Raw genomic sequence first — 23,162 nt, 5'->3', positions numbered from 1 at the left:
TCTATCTATCTATCTATCTATCTATCTATCTATCTATCTATCTATCTATCTATATCTATATATACGTAGATATAATTTTTCCCCTCCAACTCCCCTAATACTGACAAAGGTCTCATGAGTTACAAATATCATCTTTCCATGCAGGATTGTAAACAGTTCAACCTTAATAAGTCTCTTATGATTTTCTCTTACCTGTTTACCTCTTCATGTTCCACTCAAGTTCAACTCTGGTCTTTTCATCAAGAATGCTTGAAAGTCCTCTATTTCACTGAATGACCATTTTTTCCCCTGCAGGATTATATTCAGTTTTGCTCAGTAGGTGATTCTTGGTTGTAATCCTATCTCCTTTGCTATCTGGACTATTATATTCCATGCCCTGAAGTTCCTTAATGTAGAGGTAGCTAAATCTTGTGTTATCCTGATTGTGTTTCCACAATATTTGAATTGTTTCTTTCTGGCTGCTTGTAATATTTTCTCCTTGACCTGGGAACTCTGGAATTTGGCTACAATATTCCTAGGAATTTTCCTTTGGGGATCTCTTTCAGGAGGAGATTGGTAGATTCTTTCAATTTCTATTTTGCCCTCTGGTTCTAAAATATCAGGACAGTTTTCCTGGATAATTTCTTGAAAGATGATGTCCAGGCTCTTTTTTTATCATGGCTTTCAGATACTTCAATAATTTTTAAATTCTCTCTCCTGGATCTATTTTCCAGGTCAGTTGTTTTTCCAATGAGATATTTCACATTGTTTTCTAATTTTTCATTCTTTTGTATTTGTTTTACAGTGTCTTGATTTCTCATAAAGTCACTAGCTTCCAATTGCTCTATTCTAATTTTAAAGGAAGTATTTTCTTCAGTAATCTTTTGGACTTCCTTTTCCATTTGGCCAATTTTGCTTTTTAGAGCACCCTCATTGGCTTTTTGGACCTCTTTTGCCATCTAGGTTAGGCTATTTTTTAAGGTGTTATTTTCTTCAGTATTTTTTTGGGTCTCGTTTAGCAAGCTGTTGACTTGTTTTTCATGATTTTCTTGCATCACTCTCAGTTTTTCCTCTACTTCTCTTACTTACTTCTCAAAATCCCTTTTGAGCTCTTCCAAGGCCTGGGACTGATTCTTATTTTTCTTGGAGGCTTTGGATGTAGGAGCTTTGGCTTTGTTGTTTTCTTCTGGTTGTATGTTTTGATCTTCTTTGTCACCAAAGTAAGATAATATAGTCTGACTCTTTTTGCGCTGCTTACTCATGATCCCGGCCAATTACTTGAGTTTTAAATTCTATGTTAAGGTAAAAGTCTGCTTCCAATGTGAAGAGTGTACTGTTCCAAGCTTCATGGGTTTGTACAGCTGTTTTCAGAGATACTTCTAGGGACCTGTAAACTTTCAGTTCTTCCAAGGTGCTATGATAAGGGGTGAGGTGTTTCCTCTCCACAGCCACAACAAGCCCTACCATGCCAGTGCTGCTCCTCACCCCAGATCCGCCCCTCAGTACTGTGACCTAGATCCAAGCACTGGTAAAGCAAGAGATTCCTGCCTCAGCTCTGGCAAAGAGATCCTTGCAATCCCCCTCTGATCAGCCATTCGATTCCCCCTCAGTCTATGGGCTGGAAGCTCAGGAAACAGTTGGTGCCACAGGCTGCGCTCGAGACTTGCAGCTGAGACCTAGCTTCTTCTCTCACCGCAGTCACAGACTTTTCCCACTGACCTTCCACATTATCTTTGGTGTTCAGGGGTTGAGAAGTCTGGAAACCGCCACACCTGCCTGTGATTCAGTTCTCTGAGGCCTGCTTCAGCGTCACTGCAGCCTGTGCAGCCACACTGAACTGCGCTCCTCTCCCCGCCTGGCGCTATATCAGATCAACCATCCAGGCTGTCTTTGGCTGGAAATCTGTTTCACTCTGTCTCTTTGTGGGTTCTGCTGCTTTAGAATTTGTTTAGAGCCTTTTTTTAGGTATTTGGAGGGCTTTGGGAGAGAGCTCAAGACAATCACTGCTTTCCCTCCGCCATCTTGGCTCTGCCCCGTGTTTTGGACTCTTTAAAACAACTAGACAGTATAAAGTGGGAATATGTTGTAGGCAATGATGGGTTGGTAGATTTAGAAAAATATGGAAATACATGGACTTATGAAGGAAGAGGTTATCCACCTTCAGAGAAACAGAGGATAAATAAGTATATTATGGGCTTACATAGATGTATATGAATGTATATGTCTATATATGATTATGATTATCTATATCTAAGTATATCCATGTGTTAGGAAGTGTATGTATATATGGGTAGCTAATATTGAAAGTTAAGCACGTCTTTACAATGTTAATTAATATGTTGGCATTTATTCTTCCTGTAGTTCTCTCTTTTCTCAGAAGCATGCAATAGTACATCTTGTGAAACCACAGAGGAGGGAAAATTCCATTTTTTTCCTTCCATATATCCCACTTAAATTAGATTATATCCAGTTCAAGAAGAAAATTGCTCAGCTAGAGTTGACCAGCTCCACAACCCTTGTCAGGTCAGTTCCAGAAACAACTAATAGTGGTGGAGATGTAAGGAAAGTATATATGCATATACATATACATATACATATACATATACATATATACAGATACAGATACAGAAACATATACAGATACAGATACAGATACAGAAACATATACAGATACAGATACATATACATATACACACTACATATACATATACACACTATATATGTATATATATATATACATAGTTTAAAGGGACTTTAATATGCTTTGGTAAGAAAGATTTGTCAGCAGCACACTTAAAGTTCTCTGGCACGAACTAAAAGGGTTAGTGAATAATGTTCCCATCCTTAACTCACAAGGCTATGGGGAAAGCATTTAAACATGAAATACTTCTCAAAAAGTCATGAAAGAACTCTCTAAGCCCAAGGAGGGGAAAGGAAGATGAGAAGATAACCATGGAAAGACTAGGGACTATGGAATTTAAACCTTATGAGGATTTACATTATGAAATAGGATGTTATACATCAATAGGTACATGCAATATAATAATCTCTAGTGCTGGAGTCCAGCACTTTCTTTTCATATGCTCTTCTGTGCTGACTAAAGATGAAAAAATGTAATACATGCTCACTATAACCATGAATGCCAACTTGGTGGGCCAAGTGATTGTTGCCCTAGAGTACATTGCTGAGAATTTTAAAAGACAATAAGAAACAGGTTTTAAGTAATCAGAAGCAGAAAAAAAATTGATCTTTTCAGAGGGCCGTTATCTGTACAATGTGACATTCCTATGCCCCCACCATTTATCTGATTCCTTATTATCCAGGTCACTGGTTTCTCCAAATCCTTTTGCTGTGCAAGCAATATTCAATGGGACCCCTTTCTTCCCTCCTTCAGCTTTGAATGCTTATCACACTAGAAACACATCTATATTAAATTTTTAAGAGGGAGACATTCTTGACATTTTTGTGAGAGAAATTAATGTTGGGATATTCAAATCTAACTTTGAACTCACCTAAGTGGAAAAAGTTCCTTAAATACTGTCATCTGCTGTAGAATGTTTAAATATATGAACCTTGGTCTAAAGTTTTCTCTGATTTATCATTCAGGATATCTATTCAACTGGTCTCCTACTTGTCTCCTACCACTGTATAAATCCATAGTTCCCAGCATCTACTTTTGTCTTCTCTATTTTGTTTTGTACCATAAATGTTTTAGACTAGGTAACCTTTTGACAGGATTTGATTTACAAAGAAAGAATACACTTAACATTTTACTATAAACAAGGGAAGAACATGCTTCCATTGGTAAATAAAGTGAGGTGTGCAGGTCATGTAGCAAAAGTGAAGAACAATAGATGGACTGGTCCAGTGAAGCACTAGTTACCAGCAATATATTTTGAGACACAGGTGAAATCCCCTTGCTTATTGGGTAAGTTATCTATGGAGCATTTACATGTAGGCATGAACAAAAATTCACAGGATGAGAAGGAATGGAGGAGTTTCAATTTATATTAATGAATTACCTGCGCTGATGAGATAATCTATTGCAGAAATAAGAAAAATAACCCCATTGTAAATTAGATAGTTTGCAAGCTTACTGAAGAAGTATTTGCTAAGCTAAACATGCTTCCACAGCCCTATCAAGGTTTGAACTCACCTTGGTATTAAGGCCATCAGTTATGTTCCAATTTAGAGTAATGAATTACTCTGTCCATCTAACCCTATTACTTCTCAAGGCATGGCATCTACCTTTCACAGTACATTGTACATTGATGTTTGAGGCTACCTTTTCCAGTGTCCAAATGTGAGCCTATGAGTTCATTCAAAATAAAACAAAGATTAGAGCACCGGTCCTGAAGTCAGGAAGACCTGAGTTCAAATCCGGCCTCAGACCAAACACTTGACACTTACTAGCTCTGTGACCCTGGGCAAGTCACTTAACCCCAGTTGCCTAAAACAAAAACAAAACAAAAACAAAATAAAACAAAGCTGCAAACCTCAGTCCATCGGAAGTTGCCACCTCAAGTATAATTGAACCTTGGTCTCTGTGTGGTTATTGCCACGTAATCACTAACTGAGTAATGTCTTTTCCTGCCAGTCCAAGGACAGAAAAAGAAAGATAATATCAGTGCTAACTGAAACACATGAATAAATTTCATATAGCTTTAAAATCTCCTTAGTGATTATAAAAACTACAGTGGTTTTATTCAGACATAGATTTTCCTTTATTCAAAGCTGGATAGTTACCAGGGAGAGGAGAAGAAATTATTGAAAGTAAGCCATGCAAGTAGAGTGGGGAAAAAGCACCGTTGTCAACTTTGTCCTTGTTTTAGCTAAGAAATCATGGATTTTAAGAAAAGAGGACAAGGTAGCAGCTATCAGCTTAGCCGCTAACCATTTATGATTTCAAAATTAATTGATTGTCTGCATTTCACCTAGTACAGTTCCTGTCTTAATGTGTCTGCTAAAGTGTAGTGTTGATTCCCCAAGGATTAGAATTCCTCTAGCTTCTCTCCCAACCTATACAAAGGGCATGATTAATACCGAGATGTAGAATATAAGCACACTAGTTTTCTCATTGCAGGGCAGAAACAGCTTACTTGTCTTTCACTGCTGTAGGAATTTTGAAAATCAGTTGTAGGTTGAAGATTTGACTTAAATATATGCTTAGTATGGTATCCTGTACCAGAGCATCTCCTTTTCCCCCAAGAAAATTTTATTAGCTTTTTTAGAACAGAATAAAATGAAAATGAACTTCAAATATTGCCTACCTCAAAATCTAAAATACCATTCAGTGCCATTTAAATGAAATATACGATCTTCAAATTTAAATACACAAAGCAGCATTATCCAAATGTTAGATCCTCATCTCACATTAATTCACCCACATTGCAAATATTTTATAATAAATCTCCTTTTAGATGCTTTTCTTTTAATGAAAAATATTTCCTTTCTGCTGGTAATATAAAGATATAAAAGTTCTCAGGGCAACCATAAATGACCAGAATTTCCTTATCCTTAGAATGATTTAAAATTTCAGACTTCTTAACTTAAAGACAATTTGGAGGAATATGAAAAAAGGGAATATAAAATAGAAAACAGGCTAAAATGATCCAGGTTTAGGAATGGGGAGGGAAAAAGTGGCGACAAAATTATACTGGTAAAGAGGAATAAATTCTGTCAGAACAATTTAAATTTCCCTTTTGATATTGTGTCAGATGCTATAGAATAAAAAAATTAATGGAAGTAATATGTGTGGACATCAGAAGGCATTTGAATTCATCTTATATAACATACTCTTCATCAATAAACTATTAAAAAGGGGAGGAGATTTGACAGGTATCCCACGGGGGGGCAGAAGGAATATGTTTAATAAGTTCATAGGATCAGAGATTTAGAGCTGGAAGAGACCTCAGATATCATCTAATAAGGTTCCTAATTTTGACAAATGAGGAAACTGAGGCCCAGAGAGATGAAGCGACTTACCTCTCCCTGCAATGAAGCAATCTGTTCAGTCTACCATCCAATATTCTTTTGCCTACTCTGCATAGCAGCTTACCTAAACTTCTTTTTTCCTTAAACCTCTCATAAAACCTTTTCTTCCGCCTCTTAACTGAGATCCTTGCCTCATATTTCACACACACACACACACAAACACACACACACAAATATTGAAGCCATTCATCAAAAGTCACTCTTCTCCCTTCCTTCACATCTTACAAGTCATCATCTCCCCATCATTTATCTTTCCCTTCACTTTGTTCTCTGATTAAAAAAAAAAAGAATAGTTGCCCCTTAGCCCTAAGGTCAATATATATTTTTGAGCTCATCCCCTTCTATTTTCTCTAGAAGCTTCTCCCCACTGTTACCCCCTCTCCCTATTCCTCAATTTCTCCTTATTTTGTCTGCTGTCTATAAACACATCTGAGCCCCCTCCAATCTAAACAAACAAAAAACAACTCTTACTATACTCACCATCCCTGCTAACTACTCTCTTTTTCAGCCAAATACCTTGAAAAAAAGCAATCTAGACTATCTCAAGTTTATCTTATTTAGTCTTTTTTTTAAACCCCTACAATCTGACTTCTCACCTTCTCACTCAGTTCTTTCCAAAGCTTCCAATGATGTCTTAGGCCTCTGCTCAATTGTCATCCTTCTTGAATGCTTCAAAACTTTCAATGTTTTTGAACATCCTCTTCTCCTCAATGTTTCATAACACCATTCTCTTTTGGTTCTATTCTTCTCTGTCTAATTGTTTCTTATTCTTTCCTGTGAATCATCTGCATCTTCCCCAAAATTGTGGGTGTCCTGTAAAAGATATCAGGGCCTTCTTTTTTCTGTATATAGTTTCTCTATGTACTTATTCATTTGGTCTACCCTGTTCAATTATTATCTCTATGCAGATAACTACAAGATCTATCTCCCTCTCAAACTCCAGTTTTGTATCACCAACTACCTATTTGACATTTTAAACCAATTTCCCTGTTAAGTATCTGAAATTTGACATGCCCAAAACATCTCATTTTTCTCTAAAACCTACTATACTTGCACAATTCTCTATCACTCTCAAGTTATCTATCGAGTCACTTCCATCACTTTCCTGTTATGTAGGTTTGCAACTTCAGTTTCGTTCTTGGCTCTACATCCATCTATTCAGTTGCTAAATATTGCCATTTCTAAATTCACAGCCTCTTTCATATATAAGTTCTCCTCTTGATCCACAGAGCTATTAACTTGGTTCAATAACTTTTTACCTCTTGCCTAGACTATTGCCATAATCTTTTATTTGTTCTCTGTAGCATAAGTATCTCTCCACTCCTATCTGTGCTCCAAACAGGTGATTTTCCTAGCACAGATGCATGTTACTTACCTATTCACTAAACTGTAATGGCTTCCTATTGATTCTAGTATTAAACATGAAGTCCTTTGTTTGGCATGGAAAACTCTTTGCAACTGAAAGCCTTCCTAGTTTTTCAATTTTCTTTCTTATTCATTACTCTTCTCCAAACATTCTGTAATCTAGACATACTGGCCTTCTTGCTTTTTTTTTTCAGTAACTATTGCTTTTATACTTGCTGTCCCACGTGCCTTAAATCCATTCCCTTCTTCACATTTGCTTTTTTGAATCCATGGTTTTCTTTAAGACTCAGCTTAAGTGCCACCTTCTACATACAATCTTTCCTGATTATTCCAGATGTTTATGTGTTCCCTCTCCAAACTATGCTGTATTCATTTTACATATATCATGTATATATTTAAATATGTACACATTTTCACAACAGGATATTGATTCCTTCAAAGCAAAAATTGTTTCAGTTGCGTATTTATATCCCCATGAATTGGCACACTGTCTGGCACATAGGAAGTGCTTGATAAATGCTTGTTGATTAATTGATTGCCCAAAGTACAATTAGTTAGTTGTGTTGGATTTAAACTCAGCGCTCTTTCATCTGAATCTCTCTGACTCAACTAGTGGAGTCCCACAGGTTCAGTGGATATAACTTAGGTTCTCAGTGTTATGGATTCCTTCCTAAGTTATAAATAAAAGATCCATCTACAGAAACATGAATTTTATTCGGAGCAAGTATAAAGTGATCCATAAAGGAAAATCATTTCCCTTAAAAATGTTATACAAAAGTGAACAAATCTCCCGATATGATGATGCTGTTGGGGGAAGGGGAAAAGGAGTTTGGGATATACAAAAAAGCATTATTCCTAAAGCTAACACTCTAAAAGAGTAGTATATCACAAAAGAACATAGAACAAATACTTCTGCATTCTGAATGAAATCATGCTTATTTTGGCCTTGCATAAGAAGAAGTTTGGAGGAAAACTGAAGAGGTTCTATAGAAAACAAAACAAAAGATTACTGAGCCTTTCATCACTCCCTCCAAAAATTAGTTGGAGGCTAAGACTCAGAATTCTCTAGGCACTAGACTGTGGACTATCCAAATAGACTGAACGCCTAAAAACAAAGACATAATTTTTTTTTGGTTAGGCAATGGGGTTAAGTGACTTGCTGAGGGTCACACAGCTAGTAACCGTTATGTGTCTAAGGCCGGATTTGAACTCAGATCCTCCTGACTCCAAGGCCAGAGCTCTATCCACTGCACCACCTAGCTACCCCCACAATTATTTTAGAGATGAAAATATTTAACAGGATCTACAAAAGCACATGAATTAGAGGAGAAATAGTTCAATAATGAAAATGTAAATATAACATATGACCTATTAAGAAAAATTATTAAATGTAAATATGCTCATCTGTTAAACATGGTTTAAAATTATGAAAAATGAAAATCTTAACAATCCTAAAAATATAAGCCACAGAATTTCTCATCAAAGGATGTCAACTGACTGCATTCCCCCAGGCTATGTTGGGCTTAACTTGACAAGATATCATGTAGATTTCCCAAATCCTATCAAAGAGAAAAAATAAGAAAACAAGATATTAACTCTCCTGTTAGCTAAAGGAGTAACATTTTATCCATGGTTGCCCATGGAGAAATTAAAGAGACATTATGCTTCCTCTACATCAACTTCCAGAGAAAGAAGAGAAGGAGAATATAGTGAACAGAGTCAAAGTGTTTGTGTTCCCTTGGCTGCCAGATAAAGGAAAGTAAGCAACTCAATATTCTAATGCTCTTGTGGTCAACTTGAAGGGAAGAATCAAGATCAAGAATAAAGTGCTCAGTATACCTATCATGAAAGGCTATCTGCTTTCTTAAGCTTAAGCCCTACCTACTCATTCTCTATACAGCTCACATGTACAAAGTCATGTCCCTTATTTCAAAGATATAGTCTGTTCAGTTTCACTTTCTTCAGAGCTGAAGACAGCACTCTACCTTCTGTATTCTGAATTCTGTCAGATAAGGTAATGGAAGTTTCTTCTTTTCCAGAAAAGGCTTACTTTTAACTGAGCAGATTCTGCCTCACAGATTTGTCATGAAGATTAAATAAGATCATAATATGTGCCAGTGCCTGGCACGTTAGGCACTAACTAAATATTTGTTTCCTTCCTTGCCCCATTCATGATAAAAAACTATTTCCTGAAGCCTATTGGCTAGAGCCAACTGCAAGGAGGGCAAAATAACCCTCTCTACAAGACAAACAAATAAACAAACAAAATCCCTCCTTTCTAAACAATCAGAAGGCACTCCACATACTCTACAATATTGTCAAGGATAATTGAGTAGACATCCTCAACACCAGGTAAGTGTATCCAAGCATGCCGTATTATGTTATTCCCCTAATACATTTTTCTCTACTGCATATTGCTTGCCTGAATTAATATAACATTCAATATTCAATACGTATTTGTTATGGACCTATGTGGCATTTGGTAAAATGAAATGAGCAAGAAAAATGTTTTCTTCCATAATTTTGCTTGCCTTGCTATCTGAATGGTGTGGCCCATTTTATCCATCCTCTAGTTTGGGTATTAATATCTTTCGCAGAGAAGATACACACACACACATACACACATATAGTATGCATGCATGTATATATATATGTATGTCTATATACAAATATACAGAGAGAGTTATAGAGTCATATAGCCATATATGACTATATTGTCACATAAAATATAATGTAAGCTTCTTGAAGGCAGGGACTGACTTTCATTTCTTAGCATAGTAACTTAATAGATAGTTTGCATAATAAAAGCATGAGTAGCTGATTGATAAGATTCTGTGCTATATCCACTCACTCTAGGGATCATTGAACACATTTTCAGAAACAAGACCAAAATAACACTCCAGGCCTTCTTTTTAGCCAAGACTTGGGAAAAGACAACCATAAAAAATAGTGACTAGGTGGGGTGGCTAGGTGGCACAGTGGTTAGAGCACTGGCCCTGAAGTCAGGAGGACCTGAGTTCAAATCTGACCTCATACCAAACATACTTGACACTTACTAGTTGTGTGACCCTGGGCAAGTCACTTAACCCAAATTTCCTAAAAAAATAAAAATAATTTTTAAAAAAGCAGTGACTAGGGGCCCAAATAGGGGAAGTTTCTTGTAGACTTGCCTTTTTCAGGCAGCTTATTCTATCTTACCTTATAATTTGCATTTGATTGAAGAGATCTCAGAATTTAGATTGGTTGTAATTTTTGTGAGAAGGCAACAAAGAATGCACTGGCAAGAGTCACTTCAAAATCAAGTTTGAATTGAAATATTCTTGGTATTCTGCTATGTGGAGCATAAGCTATATTCAGTTGACCTCAGATGTTCCCCTCTTTCAGGAACTGTTCAACTGAGTGTTCTTTATGATCTAGATATAGTTTTAAGCATAATCTTCCTTTCTATCAAACTCTGGAAAGTAGAGGAGATGATGATGAGAGGAAAAATGTACTCAATTACCTGAGAAGAGAACTTATGCTTGAGAGTCCTATCAGATTGCCTCACTTTGAGTAAACTGAGATACCTTTATTGGCAGTCTTACAGCAAATAACAATATTAACTTACTACTTTCACTTTAGATATTGATCCCATGCATAAAGAGTTTTCCAGGCCATATCTAGGCAACTACAGAATATAGCTTGGAGTTATACTTTCTTCTAGCATTTTTTGCGTAGTTGAAGTTGCTCCAAATCCATTTTCCCACACTCATAGGAAAAGCATATAACCTTGTTTAACCTCTAGATTTTCAGCTTGAGGATCTTCTGTTTTAATATGCACTGTCTTTAAATGTATCGCAAATCCCTTTCCTGAACAAAATAAGATGTGATTTCTATAAAAATTATATTCGTAGAACATTTTAAAATGCATTATTAAGTCATTTTGAGCCAGTTTTTTTATTATTATTTAGCCTAGAGGGTGGAATTGCTTATTAATACCTTGTCACAAACAATCACATGAGAAAAATGCCAAATTATCTGAAAGAATAGCTGTAAGTGAAGTTTTCAATTTCTAGTAATTTGAAAGAAACTTGCTCTATTGCATGTGAATAGAGCACATATGATTAATGCTTTATTTTCCTTCAATGCCATTTCCTATTTACTCTAACTCAGTGACATCTGATGAGAAAACCAAAAATTAACAACTGTGTATGATGTGGGAAAAATAAATTACAATTAGGAGAGTTCCCCAAACAGTAGATGAAATAACATGAATCATGAAATAACAGCCTATCCTCACGTGAAGCTTGCATGGTTGCATTCATATAATATACATCCAGCTGAACATAGGCTTGGTGGCAGGCTTTATGACTGTTGCTGGAGGACCAAACTAGCTTTATTCAAAGAGATTTGCCACCAGATTGGTCACAGAATGATGGATTTTTTTGCCCACAGAAAGTCTTAAAGACCATCTGCTAAGTCATAGGATGATAGTGAGCTGTGTCAGAGTACCCAAACTGATGGACTCTAATTCAATTCGACTCTATTCTCCAAACATTTATCAAATGCCTACTATGTGGAAAACATTGTAGTAGACACTGGAATACAGGGACAAAAACCTAACAGCAGTCCTTGCCTTTAAGGAGCTCACATTGTTCTTAGAGATACAACATAATAATAGGCAAATCAAATGCAAGCTAATTTCAGGAGGGAGAATAGAGTAAAAACTAGAAGGCCATTAGAAAAGCTTCCTGTATGAGAAGTTTATCTGAGCATATCCTTGGAGGAAGTTAAAAATTTTAAGTTGCTGCTAAGGACATAGAACTATGATTTCCAAGATCACAGAATTATAGAAGCTCAAATTTGTAAGGGACCCTGGAAGCCATGTAGTCCAACCCATATCTGAACAAGAGTTCTTGTGCCACATATTAATGAATGTTCATAAAACTTTTGTTTTTCCTCCGGCCCTCAAATGAAGAGGAAGGCCAGCACTATTAAGAGGCTGTGAATAGATTGTATGATTAAGAGTAACAGACAAATTCATTATTTCATTGCCTAATGAGAATAAATTGGAAGCCACTGTGTACTCTTACTGACCTGGAATAAATAGGGCAGGAAAAGGGACAGGCCAGTTCTATTCATTCAACAACCAGTTATTAAGTACCTATTATATGATGCACACTGCGCTGGGCATGGAGGATAAAAAGATTGAAATAAAACAATCTTTTCCCTTAAGAAATGAGTAGGATACTATGGTTGAAGAGAATTTTGGGAGTTCTCTATCTATGAACATTTTCCATGCTGCTAGCTCCCTTGTAGCCCAGGTCAAAAGCTGATCTCCAAAAAATAGTATTTGTCATTTGGGGGGAAAAGAGTATTTCTTCCCTTGGATGAACCTATAAACATAGAAAAGAAGTTAATGATAAAAAAAAGGTGGGAGGGTGGGGAGAGGATAAGCTTCAGGAGATAAGATTGTCTCATATATTATCTCAGGTTGAGTTATGTTAGAAAACTTATAATAATAAGGAGATTTCAAAATCAGGAAAAGTCTTTGAAAAAATATATCACTCAGTTATATTTCTAAAAAGTTTCAAAAAGCATAAAACAAAAGAACTTTTAAAAAATTAAGATTAAAAGCATTTATCTAAAATCAAGAGACATCATTTACAATGGAGAAAATTGGAAGCTCCCTCCAAAGCTCAAGGGTGAAACAAGAGCCATGATTATCATTATCATTTGACATGGTATTAAAAATGATGCCTTGTAGCCATAGCAAGCAAAAATAATTAAGAAAATAGGCAATAACAAAAAGAAGAGAAAATGGTTCATATTTGTGGACAATATTTTGGCTAACTTAGAATACCCTAGTGAACCAAATAAAAATTTTATTAAGGCGTAGCTTTAGAAAAATAGTACAATCCAAAATAAATACATAAAAATGTTCAGCATTTTTGTTTGTTGCTACCAAACACAAGAAAAATGAATAGAAAAAGCGTCATTTAAGCATAATCACAAAGAGTTCCAAATACTTCGGAGTTAAGTTACAAAGGCATACCTAGAACTTACAAAGAGACAAGTTGAAAGAATATTTTCCCATTAGGAGATGCAGATTGAAGCATTGGTATAAAGTAAACCAGAAATTTACTCATCAAATTATCAGTTGATTAAGTCACTCCTCTCTAGAGTTCTGTGACACCTGAGCAGAGAGTCAATACAGATTTGTCTTAAATCAAAAAAACATTTATAAAGCACTTGCCATGTGTCAGACACTGGGCTGAGCATTATAGGTACAAAGAAAAGCAAAAAATAATTCCTGTCCTTAGGGAGCTGACAATCTAATGGAGAAGACAACATGCCAACAATTAGGTATATCTGAGATGGGGGGGGTACCCATTCACATCTACTGAAGGGAGAAAGCAGAAAGGAGGTGGGGAGAAAAGGAAAGAGAGAGAGAGAGAGAGGGAGAGAGATCACAGAACAAAATCTGAGAGAGAAAGTCATAAGAATAGATCTGTATGATGACAGGTTATTCAAGGCACAAGGTTAAGAAAACAGAATTTGAACTCAGAGTGACTGGGTTCAAATATTCACTTTACTTCTAACATCATCTTGAACAAATCACTTATCCTCTCTGACACTGTTTCCTTATCAGTAAAATGAGGAAGTTAGAATAATCTCTACAATACATTTTATATTTCTTCTAGTTCTAAATAGATTATATATATGTATACATATATTTGTGTATATATGTATATAAATACATATTTGTGTGTGTTTGTGTATATATTACTAGAAATAAATGTTTGCAGCAGCCTAACATTGGACAAACTCAAGAAAAATAATTTTTCAATAAAACTTTCAGGGAAAATTTAATATCAAGTGAATGCAAAATATACTTCAACTTCAATCTTAACCAGCTTGTTTTAATAGGATACTTAATTTAAATCTCGCAACATTAGTTATGTGACTGTGAGCAAGTCACTTAACCTCTCTGAACCTCAGTTTCAATATTTATTAAATTGGAGTAGTAATGTCTTTAGTATTATTGCAACTCACAAGGCTATTGCAAACTAAAATATGTTAATGTATTAAAGATTAAGTGAGTTGTATACAAGAGATTAATATATAAGAGATTCACAAATCTGTGTATGTCAGAGGTAGAAATGGAACCTTTTGGGCATAGTTCCAGGTTAATCTCCAGAATGGTTAGATCAGTTCACAACATTAGTGTCCCAATTGGTGTCCCATTTTTTCACATGCCCTCTAACATTTGTCATTTTCTTTTATTGTCATATTAGTCAATCTGATAGGTGTTAGGTGGTATCTCAGAGTTGCTTTAATTCTCGTTTTTCTAATTAATGGTGATTTTGAGCATTTTTTCATATGTCTATAGATAGCTTTGATTTCTTTTTCTGAAAACTGCCTGTTCTTACTTTAATTAATTATCAATTGGGGGATGACTCTTGTTTTTATCAATTTGATTCAGTCCTCTACATAATTAAGAAATGAGGCCTTTGTAAGGGAAACTTGCTATAAAATCTTTCTCCCAGTTTCTTGCTTTTCTTCTAATTTTGGCTACGTTGATATTGTTTGTGCAACTACTTTTTAATTTAACATAATTTAACATAAACATAATTTAACATAATTTAACATAATAATTAACATAAAATTATCCATTTTACTTCCTGCTATCCTCTCTATCTCTTGTTTGGTCATATATTCTTCCTTTATCCATAGTTACAACAGGTAAAATTTCCTATGAACCCTAATTTGCTCTTATCACCTACTTATGTCTATATCATGTACCCATTTTGACTTAATTTTGATATATGATGAAATGTTGCTTTATACCTAGTTTCAGCCAAATTGTTTTCCAATCAATTTTTGCCAGTGAATTCTTATCCCAAAACCTTGGATATTTGGATTTGTCAGGCACTAGATTATTATAGTCATTTATTGTTGTGTATCCTGGCTCAGAGTGAATGTAAATAGTAACTGTTTCTCTTTTGGCCAGCAATCCTGAGGTTCTTCACCTCCCAGTTTGATTTTTTTTAATTAAAGGGGCCATCCCTTGACTCACTTCTTAAAGAGGCCTATTTACTAAATGGGGGTTGCCTCACTCAAAGTGAGAACCTGGAAAGACCTTAGCTTAAAAGGGCCAAGATCTCCCACTGCATCCTGGACCATCTCCAGTTGTCCTGATCTATATCTGGCCACTGGACCCAGATGGCTCTGGAGAAGAAAGTGAGGCTGGTGACTTTGCACTGCCCTCCCTCACTGAAATCAAAGTCAATTACAAGTCATGTCAGCATCTCCCTGATGTCATGGTCCTCTTCAAGAATGAAGGAAAAACCAGAACCACAATTTTGCAGCTAATTTAATCCACTGATCCACAATTCTGTTTCTTAGCAAATGCTATGAAAAAGGAAGAGGAGGAAGAGGAGGAGGAGGAGGAGGAGGATGACAATGACAAAGAGGAGGATAGTGAGGAGGAGGAGGGGCAGGGGAAGAGAAGGAAGAGGGGATCTATTTTTTTAATCTGTTTTTTGAGGATTATCTCTTTGTAATATAGTTTAAGATCTAGCATTGCTAGGCTACCTCTTTTCATATTTTTTTAAATTAATTACCACGATATTCTTGACTTTGTTCTTCCAGATGAATTTTATTATTTTTTCTAGCTTTATACAATAATTTTGGTAGTTGGATCAGTATGGCACTGAATAAATAGATTAATTTAAATAGAATTGCCATTTTTATTATATTGTTTCACCTTCCCATGAGCAATTAATATTTCCCCAGGTGTTTAGATCTGTCTTTATTTGCATGAAATGTGTTTTGTAATTGTGTTCATTAGTTCCTGGGTTTGTCTTGACAGGTAGACATCCAAGTATTTTACACTGTCTGCAGTTGTTTTAAATGGAATTTCTCCTTCTATCTCTTCCTTCTAAATTTTGCTAGTAATATATAAATATACTGATGATTTAAGTGAATTTATTTATATCCTGCAACCTACCTAAAGTTGTTAACTGTTTGAACTATTTTAGTTGATTCTCTAAGGTTCTTTAAGCATATAATCATATAATCTGCAAATAATAATAATTTTGTTTCTTATTGTTCATTCTAATTCCTTCACTTTCTTTTTCTTCTCTTATTGCTATAGCTATCATTTCAAGTAAAATATTGAATAATAGGGATGATAATAGGCATCCTTGCTTCACTCCTGATCTTATTGGGAAGGCTTCTAGCTTGTCCCCATTGCAGATAATGTTTGCTGACAGTTTTTTGTTAAAGTACTTGTCATTCTAAAGAAAGTTTTATTTAATCCTATGCTTTCTGTTCTTTTAATAGGAATGAGTGTTGTATTTTGTCAAAAGATTTTTCTGCCTCTCCTGAGAGAATCATATGATTTTTGTTGTTTTTCTTATTGATATGGTCAGTTTTGGAGATATCTTCCTAGTGTTGAACCAGCCCTGCATTCCTGGAATAAGCAGACATAAATCTATAAGATAAAGAAACATCCCCCAATAGAAAGGGAGTTAAAGAATATACACAAACTATTTTTTGGGGGGGGTAGGCAAATAGGGTTAAGTGACTTGCCCTGGGACACATAGCTAGTAAGTGTTATGTGTCTGAGGCCAGATTTGAACTCATGTCCTCCTAAATCCAGGGCTGGTGCTCTATCCACTGCACCACATAGCTGCCCCCACAAAATATTTTCAAAAGGAGAAATGAAAACAGTCCTTTGGAATTCATATAATAATGATCAGAGAAATGTAAAATAAAATATCTTTGAGGTATTACCTCCTGCCCATCAAATTAGCAAAGCCTTTGAAAGATGCAAAAAGTGACCACTAGATGAGCCGTTATAGCCCTTCAGGAAAATTTGTAATTTTGTATGAAAAGTTACTAAGTTTTTAATAACTTTTTCTGCCCAGTGATTCCAGTAATAGTTTTATGTTCTAAGAATATTATTTACTGACAGCAGAAAAGATTCATATTTAAGAGGAAAACTATTTCCTTTTTCAAAAACAAAGAAAAAAAAGATAGGAAAATCAACGTACCTAATAAGTTGGAAATTGAGGAATAGTTTGTGATATATGCAATGGCTTCATAATTTTAGCAGTGGAAGGCACCTTAGAAGTCCAACTAGTATAATCTCATTTCATATATGTATATAAATAATCTGAGGGCCAAAATTTTTAACTAATTTTCCCGAAGTAATACAGTAACTAGCAGAGTCAAGATACAAAATTGCACTTTCCAAATCTAAATCATGGTTCTTGCTACTGAAACAAGTTGTCTCCCAATGAAATATCATTATGCTTTTAAAGAATGATATATATTGAGATTTCAGAGAAATATGAGAAAACTAGAAAAAGTAAGAAAGGATTCTGAGCAAGGAAAAGAGAGCCCAAAGAATAAGATTATCAACAACAACCACAATTTAAATGAAAATAACACTAATTGGCAATAAAACTTCTCTTTCCTTTCTCTATTCCTCCATCTCCTCCTTTCCATCTTCTTCTCCCCCCCCTCTTCCCCCTACCCCTCTTCTTCCTCCTTCTTAACCTTCTCCTTCTCCTCCTCCTTCTTTTCCTCCCTCTCCTCCTCCTCTTCCCTTTCTCTCCCCTCTTCCTACTACCACTCCTGCTTCTGCTCCTCCTCTTTCTCCTTAAATGAGAGTTTGAATATATTCTGGTCCATTAATATGCTTACAGCCAAGGAGGCCATTGAAAATACCAAAGTCCCCATATCCAAGAAAATGGTTTTGTAAAAACTTTTTTCTGATAGCAAAGAATTTGAAAATAATTAGATTCCTCTTGACTGGAGAATACCCAAATTATAGAACAAGAAGGTAATGGAATATTACTATACTGTAAAAAAAAAAGATGAATTTGAGAAAGAAAGAGAAGGATGGAAAGTTCTACATGAATTGATAGAGAGTGCAGTAAACAAATAGATGAAAACAATATATTCAATAAGTACAATAATGAAAATAGAAAGAACAACCATTAAAAATTAAAAGTGAGCATTCCAAAATTATGAAGAATAAATATGTCTCAGAGGTAGAAATATGAGAAGGCACCCATTTTTTCTACTCCTTTGCAGAAGTGAGATGGTCACCAGCATTGTGCTTTGCAAGTAGTTTCAGACTTTATTCTGATATATTTATTGATCATTTATCCTGACATTTTTCCTCTTTTACTTCCTTTCTTTAAAAATGCTATTTTTTTTGTATAGAATGGCTCTTTATACTGTAAATAAACTTAGTAGCACCAATTTTTATTAGGTATTGAGAGATGTCTTTAAAAAAACTGAGTTAATGCTGGGAAAACTGAAAAACAGTATGGCAGAAACTAGGCATAGACCAAAATCTCATACCATATACCAAAATAAAGTCAAAATGGGTTTGGAATTTAGATATAAAGGCTGATACTGTAAACAAACTGGGAGAGCAAGGAATAGTTTACCTATCAGATTTATGGAGAACAGAAAAACTCATGACCAAAAAGGAGATAAAGAATATTATGAAATGCAAAATGGATAACTTTGATTACATTAAATCAAAAAGTTTTTGCACAAACAAAGCCAATGAAACCAAGATTAGAAAGAAAGTAGAAAACTGGGAAAGAATTTTTACAACCAGTATCTCTGATAAGGGCCTCATTTCTAATATATATAGAGAATTAAGTAAAATTTATAAGAATACAAGTCATTCCCCAATTGATAAATGGTCAAAGGATATGAATAGGCAGTTATCAAGTGAAGAAATTAAAGCCATCTATAGTCACATGAAAAAATGCTCTAAATCACTATTGATTAGAGAAATGCAAATCAAAACAATTCTGAGGTACCACATCACACCTATCAGATTGGTCAACAGGACAAAACAGGAAAATGATAAATGTTGGAGAAGATGTGGGAACATTGGAACACTAATGCATTGTTGGTGGAGTTGTGAAATGATCCAACCATTTTGGAGAGAAATTTGGATCTATGCCCAAAGGGCTGTAAAAATGTGCATACCCTTTGATACAGCAATAGCACTTCTAGGGCTGTATCCCAAAGAGATCATACAAATGAGAAAAGGACCCACATGTACAAAAATATTTATAGCAGCCCTTTTTGTGGTGGCAAAGAATTGGAAATTGAGAGGATGCCCATCAATTGGGGAATGGATGAACAAGCTGTGGTATATGAATGTAATGGAATACTATTGTGCTGTAAGAAATGATGAATGGGCAGACTTCAGCAAAACCTGGAAAGATTTGTATGGTCTGATCTGAGTGAAGTGAGCAGGACCAAGAGAATGTTGTACACAGTAACAGCCATGCTGTGTGATGACTAATATTGATAGACTTAACTCTTCTCAGCAATACAAGGATCTAAGACATCTCCAAAGGCCTTGTGATGGAAAATGCTATCCACATTCAAAGAATGAACTATAGAGTTTGAATGCAGATCAAAGCATATTATTTGCTATTTTTTTCTGTTGTATTTTGTTTCCTCTTTCTGGTGGTTCCTCCTATTGGTTCTAATTCTTGCTTACAGTATCACTAATGTGAAAATATGTTTAATAGGAATATATATGCATAGCCTATATCAGATTGTGTGCCATCTTGGGGAGGGAGGTGGGGAGAGGGAAGGAGAAAAATTTAAAACTCAAAAGCTTTTTTAAAACTCAAAAATCAAAATAAATTAATTTAAAAATGTTTTTAAAAACTGAGTTAAACACTCAATTGAGTATGGAAATCTATCTTACCCCACAGGAAAACAGGGGGAAAGGGAATAAAAAGGGGGAGAATGATAGAAGGGAGGTCAGATTGGAGAAGGAGTAATCAGAAGCAAACACTTCTGAGGAGGGACAGGGTTAAAAGACAGAATAAAATAAATGGGGGGGCAGAATAGGATGAAGGGAAATATAGTTTTTCACAACATGACTGCTATGGAAGTGTTTTGCATGACTACATATGTATAAACTGTATCAAGTTGCTTGCCTTCTCAATGAAAGTGGGTGGGGAGGGAGAAATGAAAAAATTTGAAACCCAAAGTTTTAAAAACAAATATTAAAAAATTGGTTTCACATGCAATTGGGAAATAAGATATACAGGTAATGTGGTATAGAAATCTATCCTGCTGTACAGGAAAATAGAAGGGGAAGGAGATAAGAGAAGTGTGTGTGGCAGAGGGATGGTGATAGAAGGGAGGGCAGATTAGGGGAAAGGGTATTCAGAATGCACACTCTCTTGGGGTGAGTGGAAAACAAAATGGGGAGAAAATTTGGAACTCAAAATATTGTGGAAGTGAAAGTTGAAAACTAAAAATAAATAAATTAATAAATGTTTAATATAAAAAAAAGAAAAAGAAAAAACTGAGTTAAATTCTTAGTTCTTCATTTTGTCTTATATAGGTAAGGTTGCCAGATAACTGAGTACAGAAAGATGAATTGTTACTATTCCTCATTTTAATAAAATAACCCAAATCTACTCTTTTCAATATAGCAAAATTAATATTTCATTTCTTTCCTTATTAGCAATTTTAATTTGAAACATTTAATTTAGAGAGAAATTTTATATTCCTTTTTAAAAATAATGAAAATTATTTTACCTCCCTATATGGACAAAAGAAAACAGTGTTCAATAAGAGACTGAGATACTAGTATTTCCCTTCTATCGATTATCTCCAGTTTATCCTAGTATATTTGTACATAGTTGCTTGCCTGTTTTCTCCCCTGTTAGGCTGTGACCTCCTTGAAAGCAGAACTGTCTCCTTCTTTTCTTTGTATCTCATTCACTTAACACAGAGTTGCTGCTTAATCAATCTTTGACTGATTGACTGACATTCCTAAATGGATAACCTAACTACTATATTTCACTCCTTCAATCCACCCTTTATCCTGTGGCATGACTAATTCTCATGAAGCAAAACTTTTTTTTTTCTCATCATTCTTCTACTTAAATAACAAAATGGTTCCCTATTATCTTTGGGAGAAAGTCCATTTTTCTCAGCCTGTAATTTAAGGACCTTTTCAATTGGTCTCTTCTTCTTTGTGCAATTAGATCTTAAACTATTTCTTATTTCAACTTTCTTCATTCTGGTTGCCTTATTGCTCTATTCACATTCCATGTTTGGTCCTTCTTCTATTCCTTGCTTAACAAGATTAGCACTTCTGGTATGAGGGCTTGCCAAGCCCTTTTCAGGGCAGCTCACCCATCCTTGATATCCACCTTCACCCAACTCTCACTTATGTCTCCAAGAAGTTGTAGTATGCACAGCAGATACACCCTGATAAAACCATCACAGCAGACAAATCCATCAGAATACTCAAATGAGGCACGGACTTTCAAACTCACTGATCTCAAAGTCCTATTTATTGACCAGTGATCTGAATCCATTTTCTTACTTTGCATAATTTCCCCACATTAATGAGTAAACAAGCGTTTATTGGGATACAAAAAATAATGAGACATCTCTATGGTTTTAAAGGAATTCATAATCTAGTTCTATTATATAACTCTCAGATACATACAAATAGTATTAAACCTTTGCATAACATTAATAGCAACTTTGAAAAATTGCTTCAATATAACCACGTTAGTCTTACCTCAATAACATTGGGTTGGGTAGGTCATGGAAATGTAAGATTGCATGACTAAAATAGGAACCATTGGAGCAGCTAGGTTGCACAGTGGATAGAGCTCTGGCTTTGGAATCAGGAGGACCTGAGTTCAAATGTGGTCTCAGGCAGTCGACACTAACTAGCTGTGTGACCCTGGGCAAGTCACTTAACCCCAATTGCCTCACCAAAAAGCAAAAAAGAAAAAAAAAAAAGAACCATCAAGTGTTCTCATTTGTGGATGGTAATGACACAAAATACTCCTTTGGAGAAAAATTATACAAAATAATCCCACTGACTGAGTTCAAGTTTCATCTCTGATACATGTTGACAGTATGACTGAATAAGTCCCTTCTCCTCTAGGTTCTTCAGGCAACTAAGACTCTAATTTATTGAACAGATGCATATCTGCATTGACAAAAGAAGTTTTCTCACTGGGTAACACTCTAGACTGATGAAGTGGCAGATCCAGAACAAAAAAAAAAAGGAGAAAGAAAGAAAAAATTCTCCACTGACTTACTCTGCAATGTTCATTGCACTATAGAAGTGATTCTGGGATATCAAAGTCCATTCCAGTAAAGTAGAAGACTCCTAATGTATACCTAGTAGTAAACTGTATGTCTCAGGGGATTGACCAGAAAAAGTTGAAATTTTTATTGACCACAACAACATATGAATCCAACAACATATGAACCACAACCGTTAAGTTGTATGGGAGTTGGGGTTTATATCTATGAAGAAAGTACCTACAATATTTTATTGCAGATTTTTAAAGTTATAAAATTAAATGGAATATATAAGAGGAAGCATCTTGGTATTATGGAAGGAACTCTGGTCTTAAAGGCCTAACTTTGAATCTTAGAATCTGTGTGACCTTAGAGAAGTCTCTTAAATTCTGTGGGCCACAATTTCCTCATATGTAAAATAAAGGGATTGGAATAGATGAAGTCAAAGGTCTCTTTCAAATCTAATATTCTGAGCTACTTTTACTTTCTTACATAAGAGCAAAGGAAGAGGAAATCTCAAGGCCATAGAAAGTGTTCCCTCCCTCCTTCCCTCCTGCCCTTCCTTCCTTCTTTCTTCCTTCCTTCCTTCCTTCCTTCCTTCCTTTCTTTCTTCCTTCCCTTTCTTCCTTTCTTCCTTGTTTCCTTCCTTCCTTTCTTCTTTCCCTTCCTTCCTTTCTTCCTTCCTTCCTTCCTTCCTTCCTTCCTTCCTTCCTTCCTTCCTT

Source organism: Vombatus ursinus, unplaced genomic scaffold (genome assembly GCF_900497805.2).
Source record: "Vombatus ursinus unplaced genomic scaffold, bare-nosed wombat genome assembly UNPS02014841.1, whole genome shotgun sequence".
Lineage (NCBI taxonomy): Eukaryota > Metazoa > Chordata > Mammalia > Diprotodontia > Vombatidae > Vombatus > Vombatus ursinus.
The sequence above is the reverse complement of the archived record's forward strand: the minus strand, read 5'-3'. Positions refer to the sequence as shown.